This window comes from Podarcis pityusensis, assembly GCF_964106645.2.
Source record: "Podarcis pityusensis genome assembly, chromosome: 5".
In the NCBI taxonomy this organism is placed as follows: Eukaryota; Metazoa; Chordata; class Lepidosauria; order Squamata; family Lacertidae; genus Podarcis; species Podarcis pityusensis.
In genome coordinates, this window is record NC_138032.1 from 92,108,814 (window position 1) to 92,114,813 (window position 6,000).

The 6,000-nt window shown below is 47.4% G+C and overlaps 1 long non-coding RNA gene across 1 annotated transcript in view; it reads right to left on the reverse strand.

Annotated features, from left to right (window-relative positions):
- The window catches only part of LOC308477279, a 186,284-nt gene extending 183,317 nt beyond the window's left edge, over window positions 1-2,967 (reverse strand). The window contains exon 1 of the long non-coding RNA XR_013986436.1: window positions 2,551-2,967. This is a non-coding gene — a long non-coding RNA (uncharacterized lncRNA). The remainder of the gene's footprint in view (window positions 1-2,550) is intronic.
- Between the last annotated feature and the right edge of the window lie 3,033 nt (window positions 2,968-6,000).

Below are 6,000 nucleotides of genomic sequence, written 5' to 3' on the forward strand. Positions count from 1 at the left end.
TGGCAGTCCTGAAGCTTGTCTGAAAAAAGTATTGAACTTTGGCAGGATCATGCCACGTATTTCCTATGTTTCCCATAAAGGTGAAGATGCTAAAAGTATTTAAGCTACTGGTAGTTACCACTAGGTGGCAAAAATACTGTATTAATGTATTCATGCTGAGATACGTTACAAAATCATCTGATTTTGGGGTGCAACACACAACCGGTAATTATAATACAGTACATTCTTTGCAGCCGGCATTTTGCATATTAAGATGCCCAAAACCTATTGAGACAAGAAGGCAGATTTACTGTTATCGATCGTTAGCAACTTGACAAAAGAGAGACTAACCTTTCTTCTGTCCTGTTGTGATTTTGCACGTCCTGGAAGCTTGATAGATTTCCCCACTTTATCCAGAGCAGAAGAAGCAAAATCACTTCCTTCCAACCTAATTTCTAGGGTCTGGCTTAACTGTTAAAACGAGAAAACATGTGAAAGTGTTCCATGCCCTTGTACTTCTTTAGATACCTTTAAGCATTTTTCTTCTTTCCCATTTAACTTAAAGATATGTTAAAGAGTTAACCTGTCCCAGCGTGTGTGGCTGCAATAATAATAATAATAATAATAATAATAATAATAATAATAATAATAATAATATCAAGATAGCAACCAAGGCTAAGTGAGAAAGTACAGTGGTACCTCGCAAGACGAATGCCTCGCAAGACAAAAAACTCGCTAGACGAAAGGGTTTTTTGTTTTTTGAGCTGCTTCGCAAGACGATTTTCCCTATGGGCTTGCTTCGCAAGACGGAAACGTCTTGCAAGTTTGTTTCCTTTTTCTTAACACCGTTAATACAGTTGCGACTTGACTTCGAGGAGCAACTCATAGAACGCGGTGTGGTAGCCTTTTTTGAGGTTTTTAAAGACTTTGGTGATTTTTGAAGCTTTTCCAAAACTTTCCCGACACCGTGCTTCGCAAGACGAAAAAAATCGCAAGATGACAAAACTCGTGGAACGAATTAATTTCGTCTTGCGAGGCACCACTGTACTGCACAATTCTTTTGATATGGGTCCCAGCGGCGGGGCAAGCAGATCGGGCGCCTAGGATGGCGCGCCTGCCCTGCACCCAGGGGCGGGGCCAGCCATCCATGGGGCGGGGCCAGCCGAGGCAGGATGCTCTGTGGGGCCTCCGAGGAGTCCGCCTGCCTCCTCCCACTCAACTGCCCTACAGCTGGGGGGAAGTTGGCGGGCGGACCGTTTGGGGCAGCACGGAGCCTGCAGGCACCCAAGCAACCCGCGTCACTCCCAGGAGAGACGTGTGGCTCGGGTGTGCTGCAAGCCCCGCAGTGAGTGTCGCCCTGGCATGTTGTCACCCCCTCTGTGGTGACACCTGGGGCAACCCACCCCCACCGCACCCCCTTCCTCCGCCGCGACTGGAACTGCATTCAATGAAAAGGAGGATATTAAAGACATAGGAAGTTAACAAATCGTCCAGGCAGCAAAATGCTTTGGGCCCGCTGAATGGTGTTGAGTATGCCGTTGCTAATCCCTGCTTAATGGTAAAGGTAAAGGGACCCCTGAGCATTAGGTCCAGTCCTGACTGACTCTGGGGTTGCGGCTCATCTCGCTTTATTGGCCGAGGTACAGCTTCCGGGTCATGTGGCCAGCATGACTAAGCCGCTTCTGGCGAACCAGAGCAGCGCACGGAAACGCCGTTTACCTTCCCACCGGAGCGGTACCTATTTATCTACTTGCACTTTGATGTGCTTTCGAACTGCTAGGTTGGCAGGAGCAGGGACCAAGCAACGGGAGCTCACCCCATCGCGGGGATTCGAACCACCGACCTTCTGATCGGCAAGCCCTAGGCTCTGTAGTTTAACCCACAGCGCCACCCGCGTCCCTGATTCCTTCTTATTGTGTATGAATTGCCAAAGAGCAAGCAGTAATGGGGGGGGGGGGTTAAATACAAAGACTGCAACCTGAAAATGGATATTTTTTATTTATTTTAAAATTATGAACGTGTACGCGAATGTTCATGTTGCCAAGTCACACTGCAGTCGCATCTGGCTCCGTGATTTCCAGCTGCTGGAAAAGACATGCGCTCTTTTATCACAGAAATGGATCCTGGCATGCAATGCCTGCTTCACACAAACTGTTCTCCCAGCAGACGTGTGTTCACAAACACGGAATTTGTGAGAGAGGCAGAGCTCAGCATTCCCTTCCTCTGATTCTTCCTCTCTACGCTGTTTTTCCTTAATTGAAAAAGTTCAGTTTTAGTTCCACAGGACATTATCGCCATAGCTGTTTCATTTGAGCTAAGCAAGGAAGAGGATGAACTATCGCCCTGCGGGATGACGCATAAAAGCCACCACCATCTGGGACTTCTCTGCTCTTTGTTTAAGACAGAAAACACTGGTCACGTAAAGGTCCCCACAATGAGGGGATTTCGGCCGCTGTTTCTACGTGTGATGCAAACTGAGTTGGCATGGATGCAGACTTTTCTACACCTAACCTAGAAGTAAAATGCAGTGTACACATCATGTGAGTTGTTACTCTTTTGCTACGAAGTTACCGTATTTTTCGCTCTATAAGACGCACCAGACCACAAGATGCACCTAGTTTTTGGAGGAGGAAAACAAGAAAAAATATATTCTGAATCTCAGAAGCCAGAACAGCAAGAGGGATCGCTGCGCAGTGAAAGCAGCAATCCCTCTTGCTGTTCTGGCTTCTGGGATAGCTGCGCAGCCTGCATTCGCTCCATAAGACGCACACACATTTCCCCTTACTTTTTAGGAGGGAAAAAGTGAGTCTTATAGAGCAAAAAGTACGGTAATTCTGAAATGCAGTCCTGAGTTTGTCTGCCCCCGAGAGCTGAAGTGCATTGCAGAAGTCGAGTGGTCTTGATTATTGAGCACCACAGTGGCATATATTTTATTTGTTAGCCGTCGCCTGGCAGCAGTCATTACATCAGGCTGCAGCAGAGGAAGGCAGGCAGGCAGGCGGAGATAGAGGAGAACTGCGGAGAAACCAGCAATGTTTGATCCCTTCTCTGCTTGAACTTTCTATCCCAGCTGGTCATTAGAGGATAGGGTTGTACTCCTCCTGTACATTTCCGAGAACAATTCAAAGTGAAGGAGCATCTCCACCCCCACTGTTCAGCCCGGAGGTCCAGCTCTGAGGGCCTTCTGGTGGTTCCCTCGCTGTGAGAAGCCAAGTTACAGGGAACCAGGCAGAGGGCCTTTTCGGTGGTGGTGCCCACCCTGTGGAACACCCTCCCATCAGATGTCAAGGAAATAAACAACTACAGTGGTGCCCCGCAAGACGAATGCCTCACAAGACGAAAAACTCGCTAGACGAAAGGGTTTTGCGTTTTTTGAGTCGTTCCGCAAGACGAATTTCCCTATGGGCTTGCTTCGCAAGACGAAACGTCTTGCGAGTTCTTGCGAGTTTGTTTCCTTTTTCTTAAAGCCGCTAAGCCGTTAATAGCCGCTAAGCCGCTAATAGCCGTGCTTCGCAAGACGAAAAAACCGCAAGACGAAGAGACTCGCGGAATGGATTAATTTCATCTTGCGAGGCACCACTGTATCTGACTTTTAGAAGACATCTGAAGGCAGCCCTGTTTAGGGAAGTTTTTAATGCTTGAACTTTTATTGTGTTTTTAATATCCTGCTGGAAGCTGCCCAGAGTGGCTGGGGAGGCCTGGCAAGATGGGTGGGGTATTATTATTATTATTATTATTATTATTATTATTCAGCTTTGTTGCTTGTGGCTCAGGTTACCTCAGAGGTTGGTGTGCATTATTACCAGCTTCAACTGGTGCGTCTGTCATCTATGACTGCAACTGGACTGGGACTGCAACTGGACTGGGACACCCACTGGTGACCTGAAGGAGACATTGATGTGACCGGATGATGCTTTGGGTCTCTTCCATTTCTACAATTCTGTGATTCTATGTGAAGCTGCAGCTGGTGCAGAATTCTGAAGTCCAACTGCCGTTAGGCATTGACTACCGACTGTCAGACTGGCCAGATGAGGAGGAATGGTGGGAGACCGCCTCCCCATCCTGACCCTTCCAGAGAGGAGGAAGAGGAAGACAGTATAGATTTACAACACGGGTTTGAGGGGAGGTCACAGCTCAGAGGCAGATGAGGGGGAACGTTAGGGAATCATGGGAGAGCCAGAAGAATACTCAGCTGACACATTGTCATTAGAAAGCATTCGAGACCATCCATCTTCCAGAACCCGGCGAGCCTTAAAAGTAGGAGAGCAAAGAGCTTGAAGACAGAGGGCACTTAGCAGCACCCGTAGAGGAGAAGATGAGAATGACGAATGAGGAAGTGGGAGAGATGGGGGTGGTGATTCACTCGGGACAGCGCCATTATCTAAGAGGCTATAGCCCAGACTTCCTCAGCCTCAGCCCTCCAGATGTTTTGAGACTACAGCTCCCAGCATCCCTGACCACTGGTCCTGCTAGCTAGGGATCATGGGAGTTGTAGGCCAAAAACATCTGGAGGGCTGAGGCTGAGGAAGCCTGCTATAGCCTCTCTCTGTAACAATTGAAATAAAAAAGGGACTGTAAGAAACTTTTCCTTGTTTTCATAATTCCTGGGCAACCAGCCGGGAGCCGCTGATAGCATCCTGACACTGACAACATGTAATACCAGTGTTGTGGGAGCTGCACTGGCTCTCTAAAAGGGTATGGGAGAACAGGATGCTAGCGTCCAATACTAACATGAAGGCCTACCAGACTTGCGTGTTGAGCACGCTGCTTTATGGAAGTGAGCCACAGGCAATTTACAACCGGCAGGAGTGACGCCTCATTGCTTTCTACATGCGCTGTGTCAGGAAGATTTTGGGCATCACATGGCAGGACAGAGTCTCAAACAAAGATGCGCTCTTCCAAGTCCACATTCCCAGCATGTTGGCACTCCTGTCTCACTGCCTACACTGGCTAGTCATGTACGCAGAATGGAAGACGGCTGGCTCCCCTAGGATGTGCTCTATGGAGAGTTCAGGCCCCAGGCCCGTTGGCAGACCAACTCTGTGTTGCACAAGACATCTGCAAACAAGACATGAAGGCTGGCAACACAAACCCTGCATCAGCAGAGCCAGACACCTTCACCAGCTGCAACAAAACATGTCTCTCCCATATCAATCTCTACAGCCACAGGCACTGCAACCTTCAAAACAGTTTGACTTCACCACCAAAGGCGCAGTCCTCCATCGTTCTGCCCAGACACTGAGGTCCAGCGCTGAGGGCCTTCTGGCGGTTCCCTCACTACGAGAAGCCAAGTTACAGGCAGAGGGCCTTCTCGGTAGTGGCGCCCGCCCTGTGGAACGCCCTCCCATCAGATGTCAAAGAGAAAAATAACTACCAAACTTTTAGAAGACATCTGAAGGCAGCCCTGTTTAGGGAAGCTTTTAATGTTTAATAGGTTATTGTATTTTAGTGTTTTGTTGGAAGCCACCCAGAGTGGCTGGGGAAACCCAGCCAGATGGGCGGGGTATAAATAATAAATTGTTATTATTATTATTATTATTATTATTATTATTATTATTATTATTATTGTCTCCCGAGACAGACGGATGGTGACAACTGGCTGACAGTACTCCGCTATACATACGAGTATGAAGACCTAAACAACCTGGGGTCTATGTACTCAAATGATTGCCTTATTCACTCTGCCCTGTCCGATAATTGCGATCTGCCACTGAGGCACATTTAACAGTGGTGGAACTGGTTTCTTTCCACCTAATGGGATCAGGCTGGCTCCCTCTGTAATGAGCCTTAGGTGCCAACTTAAGACTGTATTATTTCAGCAAGCTTTCTTATGAAAACGATGTTTTTAATAATATTTTCAGATGATCCATTTTGTACTTCTGTTTCTTTAATATATTTTACTGTGATTTTATTTGTTATGTACTTTTGGTCTGAGGTTCAGAGTGCTGCACTGCATAGATATATTTGCATGTGCATTTGTGATATAGAAATGAAAAAAACCAAAAGACAAATAAAACCTGT